The sequence below is a fragment of the Nomascus leucogenys genome, chromosome 14 (genome assembly GCF_006542625.1).
Source record: "Nomascus leucogenys isolate Asia chromosome 14, Asia_NLE_v1, whole genome shotgun sequence".
NCBI lineage: Eukaryota > Metazoa > Chordata > Mammalia > Primates > Hylobatidae > Nomascus > Nomascus leucogenys.
The window spans coordinates 62,794,041-62,816,937 of NC_044394.1; the positions used below are offsets into that span (position 1 = coordinate 62,794,041).

The 22,897-nt window shown below is 34.0% G+C and overlaps 1 long non-coding RNA gene across 1 annotated transcript; it reads left to right on the forward strand.

Annotated features, from left to right (window-relative positions):
* The first annotated feature begins 467 nt into the window (after nucleotides 1-467).
* LOC115838410 lies at nucleotides 468-22,674 on the forward strand. Its single transcript, XR_004033437.1, has 4 exons — nucleotides 468-533; nucleotides 7,527-7,607; nucleotides 18,457-18,546; nucleotides 22,460-22,674. It is a non-coding gene; the product is annotated as an uncharacterized LOC115838410 (long non-coding RNA).
* The last annotated feature ends 223 nt before the right edge of the window (nucleotides 22,675-22,897 follow it).

Here is a 22,897-nt window from a genome sequence, read left to right on the forward strand (position 1 = left end):
CCAATTATATCCATTCGGTTTATGATACTGCTTAGCTATTCTATCTTCTTGAGGATTTTAAAATTTATTATTCTGTTGAAAACTTAGAGAAGCATTTCAAGTTTCCAACTACAGTTGTGGATTATATATTTCTACTCTGAGATTTCAAATACATGTGAAATATATATTTATATTTTCATGTATGTCAAATATATTTTAAAATATTTTCAAATTTTCTGGATTTCTTATTTTGTTTATTAATGTTTCCCTATTTTAACTTCTGTACCTTTAAATTTTAGTATCTAATGAATAAGTCCACACCTACTATTATTCTTTCCTTTGTTTTTTTCCTTGAAACTTTTATTGTTTTCTAGATTGAAATTGTTATCCCTTTGTGGCAGCACCCCCCCTAAAAAATTGTATTGTATTTGATTGCCATTGTATTCAGTGCATAATTTTAATGCTAACAAATTGGATAAATTTTTTAGAAAGTGGGCAGATTGACATTTCTGGCAGAACCCTAGGAGCAGAAAAAAATCTGAAAAATAAATAAGGTAACACCAGCAATATTTTTATATGTTGTTTTTAGTGTCATGTGTGACTTAGTCTCATTTCAGAACAGGGAATTTATGAACTCTGTGTATGGGGGTAGACAGAGTAAGGCCAATAGTAAAGATTTTCTAGCATTCCAAAAATAATCCTGCATTTATCCTGATAACAAATCCAGAAAAAGACCCTACCAGAAAAGAAAACTCCAGGCCAATATCCCTGATGAATACAGGTTCCAAATTTCTCAACAAAATACTAATAAACTGAATGTAATGGCATGTTAAAAGAATCATACGCCATGATGAAATGGGATTGATTTCTAAGATATACAAGGATGGTTCAACAGAAAGATCAATCAATGTAATACATCACATTTAACAGAATAAAGGAACAAAGAGAAAATTACATAATCACCTCAATAGATGCACAAAAAGCATTTCACAAAATTCAACCCTGTTCCTTATGATAAAAAGAAAAAAACACTCAACAAACTAGGAATAAAAGGAAATGCAAATTGAAACCACAGTGATATAATCACCTCAAACCTGTTAGGATGGTTACTATGAAAAAACAAAGGATAAATATTGGCAAGGATGTGAGGAAATTAAATCCCTTGTGTAGTTACTGAGAATGTAAAATTGAGCAGCTACTATGGAAAACAGTATAGAGGTTTCTCAAAAAAATAAAAATATAATAACCATGTGATCCAGCAATTCCACTTCTGGGTATTTATCCAAAATAATTGAAATCAGGCTCTCAAAGAGATATTTGCACTCCTACGTTCATAGCAGCATTACTCAGAAACGCTAAATGGTAGAAACACCTAAATGCCCTTTGAGAGATGAATGAATAAAGAAAATGTGATTTATATAGACAATGAGGTATTATTCAAATGTAAAAAGAAGGAAATCATGTCATATGACACAACTGTATTAACCTTGAGGACATAACGTTAAGTGAAGTAAGCCAGTTAATAAAGGACAAATACTTCATGATCCCATTTATATGAGGTTTCTAAAGTAGTCAGACTCTTGAAACAGAAAGTAGAATGGTGGTTGTCAGGATGGCAAAGTTTAGAGATGTCTTTTATAGAGTTGTGATTATCGTGTTACTGGCAGGTCTTTGCTCTTGCCCCACTCTCAAGATGGGGGCAAGTCTTTTGTTCTCTGACCTTGGGTTCTTGGCCTCACGGATTCCAAGGAATGGATCCTTGGGCTGTGCGGTGAGTGTTATAGCTCTATTAGAAGCAGTGGGTGACCAAAGAGAACCGTGGAACCCAGCGACTAGTGTTCAGCTCGATTAGGACAAACCCAGGCACTTAGCTGTGCAGGAACAATGGCGAGCCTCTAGCCCGATCGGGAGCAGCAATGGGCGCCTTGCTGGATCAGAAGTGCAGTGGACACCCTGCCAGATCCAGAGGGGTGGAAGTCAGTGGGGGGTCTGTGATGGCGGCGTTCAGCAGTGGTTGACGGCAAGTGAAAGCTCAGCTCGAGCCGGAACAAACACAGACCAGAAGAGTGTGCAGTTGCAAGATTTAATAGAGTGAAAACAAAGCTCCCATAATATGGGAGGGGACCCAAAGGGGTTGCCACCACCAGCTCAAATGCCAGGGGTTTATATCCCAATCACTGCCTCCCCCTGTGCTCTCAGGTGATAGATGATTTGATTATTTCTTTACCTCCTGCTTTTAGCCTAATTGGTATTTTAGTGAGCTCTCTTTACTACCTGATTGGTCGGGTGTGAGCTGAGTTACAAGCCCTGTGTTTAAAGGTGAGTGCGATCACCTTCCCCAGCTAGGCTTAGGAATTTTTAGTTGGCCTAGGAAATCCAGCTAGTCCTGTCTCTCAATAGTATAGAATACTCTACTGTACACTTAAAATTTTGTTAAGATGGGAGATCTCATGTTATATTTTTGTAACCACAATAATAATATTTTTAACCACAATAATAACAAGCATAATTAAGAAAAAAATAGCAAAAATATGGAGTGTGACAGGCAGAATACTGAAAGTGCACTTCCCATCCAGTTCAATATCCCATGCCTTAATATCTAGAACCTATGACTATGATGATGTATTGCTCTCATGATTATCGTATATGGAACAGTTGACTTTAAAATAGCCAGATTGTCTGGGTGTATTAATCCAATCACATGAGCCCTAAGAGCAGAATGCCTTCTCTAGCTGGGAGCAGAAAATTAATCAGAGATTTAAAGCATGAGGGAGATTCTACCCACTGTTGGTGGTTTTGAAGCTTGTGGGAGACACATCCTAAGAAAGGTAGACTGCCGAAGCTATGGACAGCTCCCAGATGAAAGCAAGCAAGGAAATGGAGAGTTCAGTCCTACAGAGGCAAGAAACTGAATTCAGCACACAATCCAATGAGTTTGAAGGCAGATTACTCAACAAAATCTCTAGATAATAGCCCAGTCCCATCAATACCTCGATTTTGTCCTTGTAGGACACCAGTCAAGCCTACCTAGTTTTCAGACCTGCAGAAACTATGTGTTATTTTAAGCCCTTAATTGTGGTAACTTGTCACTCAGCAGTAGACAATTAACATATAGAGTGGTAGCTGTAGGGAGACTCAGGATTCCACTAAAATCTAACTTCATGTGAGAAAAGATTTATGTCTGATGTTTTCACTGCTGTATCTCAAGCACCTGTAACAATAATGAGCATTTAGTAGATACTCAATTTTTATTTGATGAATAAATAAATCAAGAAAGAATTATTATTTGATCAATGTATATGTTGAAGGAAGAGAGTTAGTAGAGACAAGAGGGGACCATAAGAAAAAAAGTGATAATTAATGTCCAAAAACCTAGACACGGGACAGGATGACATCCAAAGAAAAAGATAATAAATGTATAATTGACATGCTCTATGATTGTGATTGGGGAAAGCAGAGAAGAATGTTTGTCATTTCAGATTGTGGTTTGCATATTCAGAATAAGGAATTAAAGAGATCTTAGTGGTGACACTATATTCTATATGAAATTGTATGGTATACAATTATCTGACAATTAATGTTGGAGAAAGCAATTTGCTGGGCTTAAGAGTTATAAAGAAAAAATTTTTGAATAAAGTATCATATACTATGGTTTCATATTTTAAGTTATTACAATTCTTGGTAAAGAAATTGTCCACAGAAAAGCTAAGGAAAGGGGTGATTAATATGTCTTCAGAACTGAGACATTGAAGGAAATATGCAATTAAGTTCTTAGATACTAGACTGTGATTTGCCCAGAATGGTACCAGAAATTAGTGTGGAATGAAGACAGAATGAGGAACTTGATAAATGCGAGCTCATATACTTTATGAACAAAAGACCAGAAATTGTTAGATAATGGATGGAATAAAAGAGGATGCAGAAAATTGTGTTTGGATGCCTTTGGCTCCTAAAGGAGAAGAGTTTAGCCCTTTTCATTTATGTGAAAATGAAACGACTGGAAGTCTTAGTGAGGTACAAAGAGGTTACAAATACTACCTATAGAGACAAGATGCTATGGAAAATCAAAGACTTTCTTCCCTTGAAAGGGCAAAGGCAGAAAGAACTTATGAAGGAAAGCTGAAAGGGAGATAATAGGATCAGAGAGATGAGAAGGGACTGTAGTTCTTAACTTAGTGTGCCCCGTTTTTATCTATTATACCCTTAAAGATGAAATGTTAACAAAAAGAATTATATGTTGAATGGCCATTTGCCACCCATCTGTCTTAATAAAATGAAATCAAAGAAAATGATTTTTTTGCCTCTTAAAGCAATTACGTTAATGTTAATCAAGCACGATGAAATCATCGATATTTTGAACTATATGAAATTTTTAGATATCATTTCATATGGAAACATTAAAAATCCCAAGCTGTTGAAATTATGTCAGTTTTAAATGCCAAAATATAAGTTGTTAATAGAATTTTAACAGACTGCCCTATGAGCTTTCAAACTTGGAATAAGAAGTCTGGAATCTTATTTGATATAAAGCTAAATTGAATAATATATAAAATTCTGTATTATTTCAAATTCTAAGAAATGAGGATGAAGTATAATATTAATCTTAAACATACTCTTAAATAAGTTCATTTTCTTTAACTATAGGAGAAAGTGTTAAAGATTCAAATTGAGTTTAAGAACCATAACTATTTTTGAAAAGTTCTCTCTTTAACTTTATAAATGCATATTCTCTCACCTCCAGATTGTACTTTATAAAAAATCATTAAATTGGAATCTTTCATTTTAGGAAAAAATGGCAGACTTGAATAGAAATGAAACTTGGAACTCTTACAGAACTTCTATTTTACAAAAATATAAAAATTTTTGCCAAGAATTTTTATTACACTATTATCAAAGCTGACTTCCAATTTTCCCATCGTACATCTTGAAAAACTTTATGCGCTTGCTCTTTCCTTGATAACATGAACATTGTCATAGAGTGCAGTATGTAGAGGTAAACTGTTGTTGTAATTTTTGAAAACATTATTTCCAGTGCCCTCTAAAAAAAGGAATAGGCATTGGTAGACTTACTTATAAGTTACATCACAACATAAAACACCAAACATACCTGATCAATAATAAAATTAATGTAATAAAAATTTATCTTGAAAATAGCCTTCTGAGTGTTTAATACCACAAATATTTTCAGAAACACAACCAAAACATTTCAAATAGCAAAGAGTTGTTAAGAAGCTCGTATATCAGAATCAAAATAAAAGACAGAGCTAATGGTGCATAGATTAGTACAATGCCATTTAGTTTTAAATTATATCCAGTTGTTAATCTCTAAAGCAGCATTTGCAGATATTCTACTAAAAATGTAAGTGTAGGCCGGGCGCGGTGGCTCATGCCTGTAATCCCAGCACTTAGGGAGGCCAAGGCGAGCGGATCACGAGGTCAGGAGATCGAGACCATCCTGGCTAGCATGGTGAAACCCCGTCTCTACTTAAAAAAATACAAAAAATTAGCCGGGCGTGGTGCCGGGCGCCTGTAGTCCCAGCTACTCAGGAGGCTGAGGCAGGAGAATGGCGTGAAGCCGGGAGGCGGAGCTTGCAGTGAGCCATGATGGAGCCACTGCACTCCACCCTGGGCGACAGCAACACTCCGTCTCAAAAAAAAAAAAAAAAAAAAAAAAAAAAAAAAAAAGTGCATGCAATACAGTTATTCATTAATACAATTTATTGAAAACTTACAGTATGTCAGACACTGTGTTAGATGCTGGACAATCAATGTTGTGCACAATAGGTCAAGCCTCTCCTTAAGAAGTTAACACATTCCTGGGATTCCAGGCAAAAAGAGAAGTATAATACAGTATGAAACATGGTGTAAATGAAGTGAGTAGTATTGCAATAAAGTAGCGTACCAGATTTAGAGGTAAAGAATGTATCTTTGACAAACAGTTAAATAGATATCTCCGAGACATGAAGAAGGAATAGAGAAGTCAGGAGTTAAGATGGTGGAAAAAAATGCATTCAAGTAAAAAAGAACAGCTTGCATTTAGTACATACTTAAGAAAGAGGAAAGAGAGGATGGAAGGATATAACAAGAAAGGGAGGGAGAAAGGGGTGTAAGAAGGACAAGAGACAGAAAAGTGGTATTTTCTAAAAATAAGAGTTAGTAGGGATAGCTACAGCTTAGAATCTGAGTGAGAAACAGTAGTAAGAAATGAAACTGGAAATGTCTGCATGAGCGAAATGACTTTGGAAGCCACGTGAAGAAGTTTGGATGTTTTCCTAAATACAATGGAGAGGTATTGTAGTTTTAAGCAGATGACATGATACTATTTCTAGAAAGAAAATTGGTTCCTAATGAAAAATAGACCGGCAGGGAAAAACACTGGTTAAGGAAATTGTGTAAGAGGTCTTTAGGGAAGAATTAGTGCAGCTCTTAAAGAACTTCTATTTGACATAATATGAAGATTTTAACTGAAATCTTTATATTATTAAGGCAGGAGCTAAGGGGATAGAGCAAAGTTTTCAGATTTAGAAATATTTGAAAGGGAGAATGGAAAGAACTTGGCAAGTGATTAGATGTGGGTGGTGAGGAAGCAGGAGTCAAAAGATCATTTTGAACTAGCTCCAGTTTTTTTTTTTTTTTTTTTTTTGAGACAGAATCTTGCCCTGTCGCCCAGGCTGGAGTGCAGTGGCATGACCTCAGCTCACTGCAACCTCCGCCTACCGGGTTCAAGCAATTCTCCTGCAATTCTCCTGTCTCTGCCTCCCGAGTAGCTGGAATTACAGGCACACACCACCGTACCCGGCTAATTTTTGTATTTTTAGTAGAGACTGGGTTTCACGATATTGGCCAGGCTGGTCTTGAACTCCTGACCTCAAATGATCCACCTGCCTTGGCCTCCCAAGGTGCTGGGATTACAGGCATGAGCCACCGCGCCCGGCTGACTAGCTGTAGATTTCTAAGTCAATACTTGAAGTGAGGATGGTGTTCTTCATTAAGTTATCAAATACTGGAGAAAAAATCAATTTAGTAAAGGTGAAAAGACTTGAGTCATGTTAATGAAGTCCCTCTGGCACATCGATATGTGCCAGATAAAGATTGATATAGATCTATAAATAGTCTTAATTATATATAGATCTATATATAGTCATATACTATATATAGATCTATAGTCTTATTTATAGATAGGTAGGTAGAACTATCTATAAATAGGACTATTTATAGATCTATATATGTATATCCTAATAGTCATATTTATAGATAGGACTATATATAGATCTATGCATACCAATAGAGACTTGCACTGATGATATGAGATAGGCAGGACAAGTTCATAGGACTGTGACCTATGCAGTTGCACAAGTTTCCTTGCTCAGAAGGTTCCTATATTGATTTAGCAGTGTACTGTCATCATCTTGAAATTCTAAATAATTTTATTTTGAACTTATATTTTATAAGTGAAGTCCAGTAAGACAGTAGAACATACATGTGAACAGAAGAGATATGTGCAAAATGCATGCCTGTTGCATCTCCTTAACCCCCTTCTCATACAGCATCTGTGACGCCCTGTGACTACAGAGTTCCAGTAGAACTATAATCTGTGGAAGTTTAGGAAGACTCAAAGCAGGTACAAAGTAAGTCCATTATATTTATAATGAGTAATCAGAGATGCTGACAGCACTGAGATGTCATGCTTTTATGTTATGCTTTCATGTTATGCTTTTAGAACTGTCTTCTAACACAGAAATAAGGTAATGACATTCTTTAAAAAAATGAATGATCAATATTATATCCTTTCCTTCTCATGTTATTGCTCTGCATTAACCAACCATTTATGCTGAAAATGTTAACATGAATGAAAGGGAAAGTTAGTCCAACCATAGCTTCCTTTTTATTTTAGTCCTTCCTTACTCATCAGCATGCCTAAGTAGAAAGTGTTGAGTGTATCAAGGGCTGAGAAGTGGAGAGGAGGTGATCAATGCGAGGGAAGGAGAGAATCAGGAGATGGCTAATAATGGTAGTAGAGTTTGCCTTTTGGGTGATGAAAATATTCTAAATTCAATTGTGATGATGGTTGCACAACTCTGTGAACAAACTGAAAACCATTGGATTGTACACTTTACATCAGTGAATTGTATGATATGTGAATTATATCTTAGTAAAACAGTTTTTTAAAAAGAAATGAAATAAAAACAGTCAAGTTAGTATTGTTCAATATTTCTACAGTTCTGATAAGGACAAAATGCATATGCATGTGCAGGCTATGAAACACAAATTGTATAATGGTCATTCTGCATATGCATTCAATGCTCTTGTATTTGCATTTAAAATTGTCATTGTACAATATAAAAATGAATGGCCCATTAAAATAGTGCACTACTTCAATACATTGATAAATGATGAATATACATTCCAGTTAGAGTTAAGCTGTAATTATGTAGCCAGAATATTGCAAGTATCTTGAATACTATGCTGAAAATATATACATACAAAAATTTGTATGTCTGTCTTAGTAAAAAACTGACTTTTAAAATTTTGATAATAAAAGATTCATGTTTTTCTATAAAATGATAGAAACATTTGCAAAAAGACAGAATCACTTTTCCTTCAGTCCAGATCTTTCCTCCATTTCTCTTACAGGAAAAACAAACAAAACAAAACAAATATTAAGTTCCTTGATTATTTTCTAAAGTTATCTTTCAAAGGAATGGGATATTGCACTTAAATTTTATTTTCTTGTAATTTATTTCAAGTACCTTAGGAAAACATTGTTAAATATATAGAAAGCATCTAGTTGACATCGAATAAGATTTGAAAGAATTACATCAACGTAATATGCTCTTTTGATAAAATGAAGAAATATATACTATTCATCTCTCTAGTTTTTTATCATTAACAAGGTGAATAAAATGAATTCTCAAAGGTCAACCAATTTCCATGTTGATGACTGAAACAGGTCTGAATTCCAGAGAATGTTACTCCAACTCAATTTATTAATCCTATTGTAATGAAACCCAGGCTCAACTGCTTGCTGCTCAAAAGCCAGACATGAGAGAGAGGAGTTGGTGGGAGGAAAAGCAGGTTTATTCAGAGAGCAAGAAAACTGAGAGATGATGAACTAGCATTCTAAAGTACCCACAAAAACTAAAAAGAAAATAAAAAGTATGAAGCACTATCTTACATTTTAAATTTCACCACAGGGTTTTTAAAGAGAAAGTTGGTATGGGAGACATGCAGGAATGATACGAGGTGCAGGGTATGTGTGTCTTTGTTCCAATGGCTATCTTGGGCAATCACCCGTCTAGAGGTCTGGTTGATGATATCTTGACATCCACCCAATGGTTGTGGACTAAGTGTTGCCAACTCCCTAGAAGTGGGAGGATTCTACAGGGGCTCCATGCCTGGTTTGTTTCAAGGTTAGCCTCTGGGATTTCTCAAACAAGAACATAATTAGATAAACATGTATTGCCAGAGGAGATTATCTGAGAGGAAGGGAAGAAAATTGTGAAAGAGGAGGGAAAAAAGAAAATGGGTGATTTGGTGAGTTAGAAATGCAGAGAAATTGTGTAGATAAGTAGCAAGAATACTCCAGGAAAACAAATCATATTTGAGAAAAGATGATATAGCTGCCTAAATATTGAGTCTAAATTTGTATACATGATAGGTATACAGCTTATGTAACTATTATCTATTGAAGCTAAACTCTGTTAAATGCATAAGTAATACTAATATGGCCAGGCCAAGACTAAGACCTTGTTCTTCATTTCAAACTTCCTATGTATGTTGCTAATGTTTGGATACCAATTTTTAGTTTCCTTTACATTGTTTCAGAAGAACTGAGCATATACATCTAAACTTAATATAAATTACAGGTGGTAATAACAATGAGGAATTATGAAGAGAAGTTTGCCTATGATACTATCCTCACAATACGACTTAGATTCAAACCTGCCTTTGAGTATGGGTCTAATAATAGTTACTTTACCATAAATTTAAAGTCACTAACATACCTCCTGGGACTGTCTCCCCTATGCCTAATCATGTAACAAAAGGTTTTGACTTATTTTAAATGGAATATAGTCAAATTAGTCAACACTATCTTTCATAGCAGTGGAGAGAAAAACGAGCTTTTTTTATTTTACAAGCTATAGACCTATACCATTACAATCAAATGTACTTTATTCTCTGTCTGAGTTTAAGGTTAGTGCTGCTTGTCTAATTTTAATGACCAAGTCATACTTATTCTCACTCAATAATACATTCAGTTTCAAATGACTTGGAGAGCTTCACTATCTGAAATTAACATGCATTAATCACTTGAGTAAGATATAAAGCCCATGAGGCCAATCTGTAACAATTACTACTTCAATATTTTTCACTAGCTCTATCTCTACTTCAACAAATCAATATTTTATAAACTGGAAAATAGGTAGGTGGACCCCAGCCTTCACAGACTTAGTAATCTCTTAAATTACTTTAATATTTTATACTCCACTTTTCTTTAAAATTTTATAGTTACTAAAAATTTCAAATAAAAAATGTCTTTGATTCCAGAAAAAACAATAATGCATTACTTAAACACATCATCCAAACAATGGCAAATGCATGACTTATTCATATATCAATGGACTCCCTAAGTAATGATGGTCAGTCATAATACATTAGGTGCCTTCAGAATTAAACACTTAATGTATTCAACAAAATAGATTATGAGGTTGAATATTTCACTAAAGAAATAGAATTAGTACTGGGAAAAATGGATTTTTTTCTATGAAATTCTAGAACAAGAAATACAATCCTGAATTTGAGAACTCAGTATGTGTTTATTAGTCAAGTGGACATTAATGAGAAAAGTTTTAGTGACATGAAAGATAAGGCTATACAATATATCCAAACTGAAGCAAGAGAAAAAATATTGATTAAAAACAAAGCAAAGTAAAAGAGCAGAGGTATGTATTTTTATATATACACACATATATACACACACATATGCATACATACATACACACACAACACATAAACATATATGCACCATGATTAAGTGGGCTTCATACTAGGAATGCAGGGATGGTTTAACATGTGCAAGTCAATACATGTGATAAACCACATAAACAGAATTTAAAACAAAAATCACATGATCATCACAATAGATGCAGAAAAACATTTGACAAAACCTAGCATCCTTTAATAATTAAAATCCTCAGCAAAATCAGCATACAAGGAACATACCTTAATGTAATACAAGCCATCTATGACAAACCCACAGCCAACATAATACTGAACAGGGAAAAGTTGAAATCTTTCCCTCTAAAAACTGGAACAAGACAAGGATTCCCACTCTCACCACTTCTATTCAACACAGTACTGGAAGTCCTAGCCAGAGCAATCAGACGAGAGAAAAAAATAAAGGGCATCCAAATCAGTAAAGAGGAAGTCAAACTCTCACTGCTGATGATATGATCGTATAACTAGAAAACCCTAAAGACTCCTCCAAAATGCTCCTATAACTGATAAATGAATTCAGGAAAGTTTCAGGATACAAAATTAATGCACACAAATCAGTAGCTCTGCTATATACTAAAAACAACCAAGCTGATAATCAAATCAAGAACTCAACCCCTTTTACAACAGCTGCAAAAAAAAAAAAAAAATTAAAATACTTAGAAATATACCTAACCAAGGAGGTAAAAGACCTCTACAAGGAAAACTACAAAACACTACTGGAAGAAATCATAGATGACAAAAAACAAATGGAAACACATCACATGCTCATGGATGGGTAGAATCAATATTGTGACAATGACCATATTGTTAAAAGCAATCTACAAATTCACTGCAATTCCCATCGAAATACCACCATCATTCTTCACAGAACTAGAAAAAACTACCCTAAAATCCATAGAGAAACAAAAGAGAGCTAGCATAACCTGAATGTTAGTTTTTGAAAAGACTATTAGGTTAAACTCTAGAAAAGTTAATTAAGTACAAGGAAGGTACAACTTACCAATATTAAGAATGATACAGGCAAAATCACTACTGATCTTAAGGATATTATAATTAAAGTTAACCGAATTAATGCAAAACAAGTGGAAAATCTTAATAGTTTTATATTTAATTAAAATAATTGAATCTATAACTAAAAACCTTCCCATAAATAAATCTCCAAATTAAATAACCTTGACTGGCAAATTTTCTCAAACATTTAAGAAAGAAATAATATCAATTTTACACACATGTTCCAAAGAATGGAAAAAGAAGAAACATTTATCAACTAATTCTATGAAGTAAGCAAAACCATGATAATTGAAAGCTTACAGAGACATTAAAAGGAAAAAAGAAGTGCAGACAATACCTCTTATCAGCATAGATGCAAAATATAAGTGCTAAGTTGGCAAATAAAAAATATATATGACAAAAAAATGTATCCATCATGACAAAACTGGGTTTAATCTTGGACTATAAAGGTTATTTAACATTTAAAAAACAGCCAATGTAATTTTCCAAATTTACAAAAAAAGAAAAACTTTATATACTTCAATGGATGCAGACTAAGCTCTTACAAAATTTAACAACTATTTATATAAAAATCAAACTCTCTCAGCCAGCTAAAAAACAGGAACATTATTATGCCGAAGAAGTTATATAACAATAACCAAATGGTTGCAGCAAATATCATTTACAGAAAAAGTGAAAACTTCCCTCTGAAATTTGGAATGAGGTAAAGAAATCCTGTATCACTATTTCTAGTTATATTTTACCGAAATTACTACCAAAGCAATAATGAAAGAAAAAAATAAAACAAGAAAATATACAGGGACAATATACAACTTCTCGGTATAAAATAATTTTTATACAGGGAAAACAAAATTGAAAAAACTGCAGAAGGATCTACAAGGAAACTATAAAAATTGAGTTAGGAAGGTTGCAAGATTTAAGGCCAATATACAATAAAAGGACAAATTATTTCTGTACAACACCAACAAGCTGTTAGAATATGAAATTATAAATATGATACCATTTGCAACAGCAAAAAAAAAATCATCAATATGAAAGACATAAAATACCTCAGCACTGGAAGCTCTGTCACTATTGAGAAAATGTGAAGGTATCTTCAGTAAATGGAAGTTAGTAACATGTTTATGAATTGAAGAATTCAATATTGTAAAGAAGATATATAAATTCCTCAAAATCCCAATCAACATCCCTGCAAGTTTTATTAGTAATTGGGAAGTTGCTTCTCAAGTAGACGTGGGAATGCATCACATCTAAAATACCCAAGACATATTTGGAAAAGAACAATATTGGAGAACTTACAATACAAAATATCATGAATCTGTATAAAGCCACGGTATTTAAGACAGTAGGCAGTATTTAAGACAGTAGAGTATAGGTTAAGGATAAACACATTTATAAAGGGAACAGAGTACAGTTCATAAATAGGCCTACACATACACTCAAAGTTATTTTATGACAAAGGTGCCACTGCAATACAATAGGGAAATAATAAGCTTCCTAATCAATAGTGTTGGGTAAATTGGATTTACATACAAAAAGTTTTCACCCATATCTCATCCCATACACAAAAATTAATTATACATTTAAACATAGGTCTGAGTATAGATAATTAGACAATAAAGTTCACTGAAGATGACAGAGGATAATTCATTCATGAGCTTGGGAAAGGCAGATATTTTTTAAAATAGTCTCAAAAAGCACTAACCATAAGTGATTAATAAATGTACAAAAATGAAGGAAATAGAGAATCTCCTTAAAATACCACAGTAATAATTTTTGCAAGCAAGGTTCAATAGTAGATACCAAAGTGAAAGCACAGCATATTTGCACCATCCTCAAGTAAAATAGAAACCTTATAGTGGAGAGACCTGGCAGTTATCCCTTAAACCAGTGATTCAGATTTAATAAGGCATATTAATGTTTTTAACCCCTAATATGACTCACTGAAAAGAAAATATCACTTCTGTGGTATTCTCAAGAAAAATGTGTAACACAATTTTATCATTAGAAAACATCAAACTGGTAGCAAACCCAAACTGAGGAGTATTAAACAAAGTAATTTACCAATTTTTCAAAAGTGTCTAAATCATAAAAGGGAAAACTGAGAAGCTGTCACAGGTAGAATGAGACTAAGGAGGCACAGAAGTAAATGCAATGTGAAATACCGAATTGAATCCTGAAAACAGAAGAACGATATTAATGGAAAAAACTGTAAAATTCAAAGAAAGTCTAGTTTACTTATTAGTTTCATAATGTTAATTTCTTAGATTTGATGTATTTTTATGGTTATATGTTAACATTACAGAAAGATATTATAAGTTAATGGGAAATGGTAAATTTTCTGAAGTATTTTTAGACAAATCTGTATTATGTGATCACTAAAAATCATATTGGCAAAAATATGTAATATATTAGATATAAACTTTTAACCTTTAGGGAAATGATCATAATTATATGTACCAAATGGGTGAAAAATGACTAAAAAGACAGATATCAAACTCAAATATTTTCTCTATAAGTATGTATTTCTTTTAAATTACAGGAATATTTTAGCACAGTATATACACAGTATAAACCAACTATGTTTAACTCCATTTATTATTTGATCAGCTTAACTGAAGATACTGTGGCACTAAAATAAAATAAAATTTAAATTGCCTATTTCCAAATTGGTTTACATAACATGGTGCCTTTTGTTGCTGCTGTTGTTTGTTTTGTTCTTTTTTGTTGTTGTTGTTTGTTTTGTCGTGTGTGTGCGTGTATGCATGCGTTTTCGGTAAGAACTGAATATATTCCTTTTTCTTGTATTGATCTGCATTTGTAAGAAAAGCAGTGAAAGAATAAATATACTGACGCCCTGCTAGTTAAGGTTTTCAGTGCTCTGCTTCATTGAATGGAAGTCTTCCCTATTTTTATTCACATATATATTAATTCACTCATTATTTTTTTCTTTAATGTGGGTTTATTAGGAAAATTCTCTATAATTGGGCTTATATGATATACACAGATTTCCATTTTCCAGAAAGTAAATCAGACGGATGGTGACTGGTAATTGACATCCCTGCGTGACCTCATACCTATCAAATTAAACCAAATTTGGCAGTTGATGGGATGTGGCTACTAAAAACCTCAATGCTTGCATTTACATAGTTTTGTCACTGACAGCTTTAATGGTCCTTGATTGCCCAAAAGTATGGTTGGCATTACAGTTTTGTTTATTTTCCAATTTCAAATCAACCAATCTTTTCTCTGCAGGGTATAAACTTTAGTTACTTTACCTTTAATGATAACACATTTTATTTATTTGCCCACAGAAAAATCTCAAATTTCCAATTGATTTTTATCTTTTTTTTTTATTATTGTACTTTATGTTTTAGGGTACATGTGCACAATGTGCAGGTTTGTTAGATATGTATACATGTGCCATGTTGGTGTGATGCACCCATTAACCCGTCATTTAGCATTAGGTGTATCTCCTCATGCTATCCCTCCCCCCTCCCCCCACCCCACAACAGTCCCCAGAGTGTGATGTTCCCCTTCCTGTGTCCATGTGTTCTCATTGTTCAATTCCCACCTATGAGTGAAAACATGTGGTGTTTGGTTTCTTGTCCTTGCGATAGTTTACTGAGAATGATGATTTCCAGTTTCATCCATGTCCCTACAAAGGACATGAACTCATCATTTTTTATGGCTGCATAGTAGTCCATGGTGTATATGTGCCACATTTTCTTAATCCAGTCTATCGTTGTTGGACATTTGGCTTGGTTCCAAGTCTTTGCTATTGTGAATAGTGCCGCAGTAAACATACGTGTGCATGTGTCTTTATAGCAGCATGATTTATAGTCCTTTGGGTATATACCCAGTAATGGGATGGCTGGGTCAAATGGTATTTCTAGTTCTAGATCCCTGAGGAATCGCCACACTGACTTCCACAATGGTTGAACTAGTTTACAGTCCCACCAACAGTGTAAAAGTGTTCCTATTTCTCCACATCCTCTCCAGCACCTGTTGTTTCCTGACTTTTTAATGATGGCCATTCTAACTGTTATGAGATGGTATCTCATTGTGGTTTTGATTTGCATTTCTCTGATGGCCAGTGATGATGAGCATTTTTGCATGTGTTTTTTGGCTGCATAAATGTCTTCTTTTGAAAAGTGTCTGTTCATGTCCTTCGCCCACTTTTTGATGGGGTTGTTTGTTTTTTTCTTGTAAATTTGTTTGAGTTCATTGTAGATTCTGGATATTAGCCCTTTGTCAGATGAGTAGGTTGTGAAAATTTTCTCCCATTCTGTAGGTTGCCTGTTCACTCTGATGGTAGTTTCTTTTGCTGTGCAGATGCTCTTTAGTTTAATTAGATCCCATTTGTCAATTCTGGCTTTTGCTGCCATTGCTTTTGGTGTTTTAGACATGAAGTCCTTGCCCATGCCTATGTCCTGAATGGTAATGCCTACGTTTTCTTCTAGGGTTTTTATGGTTTTAGGTGTAACATGTAAGTCTTTAACCCATCTTGAATTAATTTTTGTATAAGGTGTAAGGAAGGGATCCAGTTTCAGCTTTCTACATATGGCTAGCCAGTTTTCCCAGCACCATTTATTAAATAGGGAATCCTTTCCCCATTGCTTGTTTTTGTCAGGTTTGTCAAAGATCAGATAGTTGTAGATATGCGGCGTTATTTCTGAGGGCTCTGTTCTGTTCCATTGATCTATATCTCTGTTTTGGTACCAGTACCATGCTGTTTTGGTTACTGTAGCCTTGTAGTATAGTTTGAAGTCAGGTAGCGTGATGTCTCCAGCTTTGTTCTTTTCGGTTAGGATTGACTTGGCGATGCGGGCTCTTTTTTGGTTCCATATGAACTTTAAAGTAGTTTTTTCCAATTCTGTGAAGAAAGTCATTGGTAGCTTGATGGGGATGGCATTGAATCTATAAATTACCTTGAGCAGTATGGCCATTTTCACGATATTGATTCTCCCAACCCATGAGCATGGAATGTTCTTCCATTTGTTTGTATCCTCTTTTATTTCATTGAGCAGTGGTTTGTAGTTCTCCTTGAAGAGGTCCTTCACATCCCTTGTAAGTTGGATTCCTATGTATTTTATTCCCTTTGAAGCAATTGTGAATGGGAGTTCACTCATGATTTGGCTCTCTGTTTGTCTGTTATTGGTGTATAAGAATGCTTGTGATTTTTGTCTTTAGGCACTCTAATTCCAACACCAAGACTTTGGGTGGCTTTTCCCAATGCAATGCTTATCAAGTTATCATTGAATTATAAAATATGCTGCTATGTGCTATAAAATGTTCTCCTGAAAGAACAATTGTGATGCATTAGCTAACAAAAACCTTTGTTACCTCACAAAGGAGAATTTGACAGTTCTTCACTTCACTGGTACTTCATGCCTAAGAAAAATATGCAAATAAGAAAGCAGACTTTTGGAGGAGGGATGCACATGCACATTAGTTGACAATGCTTTTTATAATATTTCTAATCTATCAAGAGTAAAAAGTTAGAATATATTTTTCAGTTTAAATCTCTAGAGGTTTTCAGTTAATATTACAAGGATTGAATTTAATTTATTACACACCTACTATAGAAGAAATATGACTTGTATTCTTAAGAGTTTTAGAAATAAGGACGGAAAATTTATAAATGGACTCATTTTTAAACCTCACCAGAATGCTTCATTCCTTCAGATTTCTAAATCACCAAAATAATATTTTTAACTTTACATTACTGGGAAATAGTATGCATATTTTGTTTAAAAAGCAATGTTCACACTAATGGTGGCTTTATATTAATTTTCCCATAAAAAATCTTCATGATAAATTAAAGATAATTGAGAAATTTTGGCAATGTGGTGTTAAAGAAAGCTTGATTTTAAACAAATCTAAAGAAAACAAAGATGATGGCAACCAACAGAAGATAGAAGTTAGAATATGTATCACTTCAAGTGAAATGTAGCTACATTGACAACATTTAGACCCCTTTAATATTCCCTTTAACTGTAGTTGTCTTAAAAATTACCTCTACCTACACTGGGACCCCTATCAGGTAATGAACTATCATAAGTGGGAGACAAAGACTTAGGACTGGCAGTCTTTGTGATAAAGCCTGAATGATAAGACTCTTATGTGTCATTTTCTTGTATAACTACTTCATTCTCACTACTTCATTTTCATTACTCCCTCAATTAAAGATATTGGTTAAAGATATTATGAAAAGAACATGTTTTTTATATGCTTTTCATCTGGGTCAGGGAAAAATTATATTACCTGTGAAAATTTGTGGAAAGAATGAAGACTTCTTAAATATCTTAATAATTTAGCATCAACTTAGGATATTCTAAAATACTGGCAGGGGGAAAAAGGAGATGATTTTAAGCATTACTTATATAACATTTCAAAAAGCTCAAACCATATAAATGCATTGCTCAAGAAACTGAGAATCTTAATACAACTTGTTTTTTCCTTCAGGTTATTTAAAATAGAATCACATGGTCTTCACAATGTATAAGAAAACAAAATTAATATAGTTATAACAGTCTGAATATTTTCTTCTTAGAGGTATGTTTTCCATCCTCTCTGCCAAAGGAAAAAAATAGTCAATTTAAAATAAAATAGAGCATTGGAAACACAGCAAAGGAATTCTCTGTCACACTTCCTGCTAGTTTCAAGCTATTTTCATTATACTTGGCTCATCTTGAGTATTTTCAGCCAAAATGTTATTCAGGCTCCCTGAAGTACATTTCCTGGGGGTGGGGAGCAGATTTTTTATCATTGTATAATAGCATTTAATATATCAAAATGACATTTGAAAATGTCAAGAGGATGTAAGTTTGAGTATGTGTTTGTGTGTCACACACACACACACACACACACACACGTACAGATGTCAAAGCCCCAAATCTTTGAATTCTTCAAAAGTTACTCAATATTTTTTAAAAAGTATTACTGCGAAGTTTCAGTAACTTGAATAAAGGTTAAACAGCTCATATTGCACTAATAATTTAGAAACATGGTTCATTTGGTGATGGTAGAGGTATTTTTTTGTTTTTTGAGTTTTTTAACCAGTGCTGTATTTCATCTTCTGTTTCAAGAAAAAGACAGAGAGAACACACACAACAGAATCTAGAAAATCTGACTTCTGGTCTCTATTTATATATTCTTTAAATGAACACATATTATGATAAATGTATTTATTAAGTGTTCTATTGTGCAATTACTGTATTCCAGGTACTATGTATATCACAACGGTAATACAATAGAATCTAACATAATTTACAGAAGAAACAACACTTTGATTATTCACTAAAGTGTTAGTAAAATAAACACTTTTAAACCTGTATCTTCTTTTCTTATAAACTATTCTAGATATAGCAATAAGCCCTTCCTTAAATAGCCTCCACTAAGCTTTTCCATATTATAAATAATGCAACAGCAAGTTATTATAATTAGCTCAAAGATTATATATTTACTATAATAAAAACTATACATTATTAAATTATTATTTCAATTTTGTAGACATTGGCCAAAACACCCTAGAGTCTCTTCCTGATCAAGAACAAAAACAAAACCAAGAAACCACCCCACCAAAATCCACATATGTCTTCCAGAGATTTTATCTTATTAACTGGCACAATTACCTACTGAATTGCCAAAGTAGAAACCTTGAAAGAAACTCCTCCTCCTTTTGTTTGTAGAATTTGAAATCTGCATTTTTCCATGGAGAATAATTGTTTACATTTTTGCTTTCATTTACCTCAGGAGCCAGCAAAATTCACTGGTTAGGAGCATGGGCTGTGGAGCCAAGCTACTTGGTTTGCTAGCACAGCTTCTCCATTCTGTTGTGTGACTTCAGACATGTTACCATGGAACTGTTGACTTCTTTAAAAGACTAAGTTAAAAAATTATATCTACTTCATTAAGCATTAAGTGACAATACATTGTACATGGTGCTCAGTATCTATTAGTATCTATTCTCTTTGGCTTGTTTTCTTTGATAATTCTACCACTTTCATCCCATCTATTTTCTATTGTTTAGTAATTATTCAATTCCTAAACTTCTTTGTATGATAATGATGTTTTTTTATTTTCCAGCAATAATATGGTTCTTTCAATCATATTTGGACATATGCTATCAGTGCGCAATTTTGAACTAAATATTACTTCTAAACAGTCTTACAGCTTCTTGAATTTCCCCTTCTATCTGTTCATATCACTTTGTGTGTATCACTTGTTTTCCTAAATTTGCATTGTAAGATGGCAGGACCCATGCTTGTCTTCTTCCATGGCCCCAGTATCTAAGTAAGAATCTTGTATATAATAAGCATTCACTGAAATTAAATTAAATTAATTAACTAATATATTAAGAATAAAAGAGAGCAAGAATAAATATACATACCTCATCCTCAACCAGAAAAATGACCTCTGGGGAAATGACAGTCCACCACAACTTTTCTTTGATGATGAATGTTAGATGCCCTTAAAGGATAAAAGAAAGGAGCATTTAGAAACACCATCGTAGTTACTTTGTATTCATTTCTTTATTTATTCCAATCAACTGACTCAGGAGACAGATTTCTTTATCTTCCTCTTTTCGGATGAGGCAAATTAGGCTCAAAGAGATTGTAAGACATCAGCGGTGACTGAGGAAACCTAAATATCAACCGGTTCTTATGTAACCAATTCATGCCTGCTACCCATGGTGGTGATTCCAGTCAAAGGGAGCTTCCTGGGTTTTCAAGGCATCTCCAAGGAGCATCATCTTGGGTCTATCAGAGAAAGACTACCCTTAACCCTTTTCTTGTCTTAAAATATGTCACAATATGGCTTTAACTGTGGAAATATATGAAGACCACCCAAATGAGAACAAGCAAAGGCAGGTTTTTTTTGGAGTTTACCATAGCAAGAGAAACAGTTATCATCACTTGCATTTTACAGAGACTTAAGCAGAATGAGAGTTGGGAAAGCTTTGTAGTAGAAAAAAAACAGAAGGTTTTAGGTATGCCCTTTTTGGAGGCTGTTGGCATGGGAATGCTGGAGGTAGTCAAACTAGAAGTGGGGAAGCATATGCGATTAAGAGTGCATTATTTTGCTTTCTCCAGTTGGTCCTAAGTGGGAAGCAGCTGCAAAAAATAGGAAAGCCATCAGTTATTAATCAAGTTCTGGTCATTTTGAGCCAATTGCTTAAAATGGAATCACATGGTCTTTACAATGTGTAAGAATACAAAATTAATATAGTTACAATAGTCTGAATATTGTCTTCTTAGGAGGTATGTTTTCCATCCTCTCTACCAAGGAAAAATTAATCAAAAACTTTTAGAAATAGAGCATTAGAAATACAGAAAAAAAATTCTCATTATACTTCCTGCTGGAAGCAAGCTATTTTAATTATACTTAGCAACAGGGGAACAGGGGGTATTGCTTGACCTCCTAGAGTGGTTGCAACAGATAGTAGGTTGGCTTCCTTGGCTGATTGCTGCAGGTTGTGAGTCAGACTTCTATTTTTATTTATACCCTGACCATTGTTCATTTGTATATCCAGTCTTTATACATATTAGTATAAAGCAAATAGTAAATAAGAGTTATCAGAACATAGCACTACACTTTTCAACTAACATGAATAATGGAGTGACATATACTAACCATACAAAGAGAAAATTTTAAATGGCAAACTATATTAGTCCAATGTTTAAAAAGCATGGCAAAGGTTTGACTCTATATTATAAAGTAAATAAATGAAGGTACCAAAGGGAAAAATGTGGCTTACCATGATGAAAATTATAGGAATTAGAAAGATGTACTAGTCTGATGAAAGCAAGTCCACTTGCTCTATTAAAAATAAGCATAAACAAGGTCAGTGATCACCTTGATGAGTTGAAACCTAGTTATTGGTATTTTGGATACTGGGGTCTGAAAAATCTATTATCGTAACATGTAATCAGAAAGATTAGAAGGTGGCAATAACTTGGAGATAATAGTCAAAACGGAGGTGAGACAATTAAGGAGAAAACAGGTCAGTGGTTAGAGATGAAGAAAAGCAATCCAGGAGGTCGATGCAGTGAACAGGAAGCAACCTCTGATCAGTGATAGGAATAGTGGTTTGTAGGACATCCCAATAGATGAGGACCAGGCGCTGCTGAAGTACACAGTCACATTTCATCTGGAAATGCAGAGTTCAGCCTATGAGATGAAAAATCAGTAGTAGCTCAAATCTGGCACACTGGAAGGGTGAGATAAGGTACTAAAATGTAGTTGAAAGTCTAAAATAATAACCGCAGGAGCAGCAGCTCCTGACAATGATAATCCTTCCCCCATTTTTGACCTATCAAAATGGTGGCAGTGTTCCTAACTGAAATCCTAGTGCCTCTGGCTTGCCCATCAGCTAGTCATTTGCCTTTAAGTAAGTTATTATTTTCTGTCTCTTGGTAAAATAAAAGTTACACTAAATCATCTCTATCCTTTGCTGATTCAACAGAGTAACCAGAGTCACTCCTATTTCCATTGCTTACATGAGTGAGAGATGTGAGTATTGCCCAGTGGAACAGACGAGAAGTAATCACAGATATTATTGCAAAAATCAGAAAATCAAAGAACAACAGAACTCATTTGACTGTATGGGGCCTAAGAACTTATTAGTGAGAGAGAAATGCACAGCACAGTATCATATTTAAATATAATGAGTTAGCAAAAGAAGTGTGTGTTATTGGATCTCGTTATTCCTTTCCTCTTTTGTTCTAACTAGAAACCAGTACTTCCGAGCCATGGTGAAGATACACATGGTGAAGTTGCACATGACTGAGACTGGCTATGTGAACAGTAGACAAAATTTTTTTCAGGCAGTTCTTGTCAGATGGAATTTTAAGGAAGCATTCCCATAAATTCTGTAACTCTAAGTGATTTTTGCATAATGTGA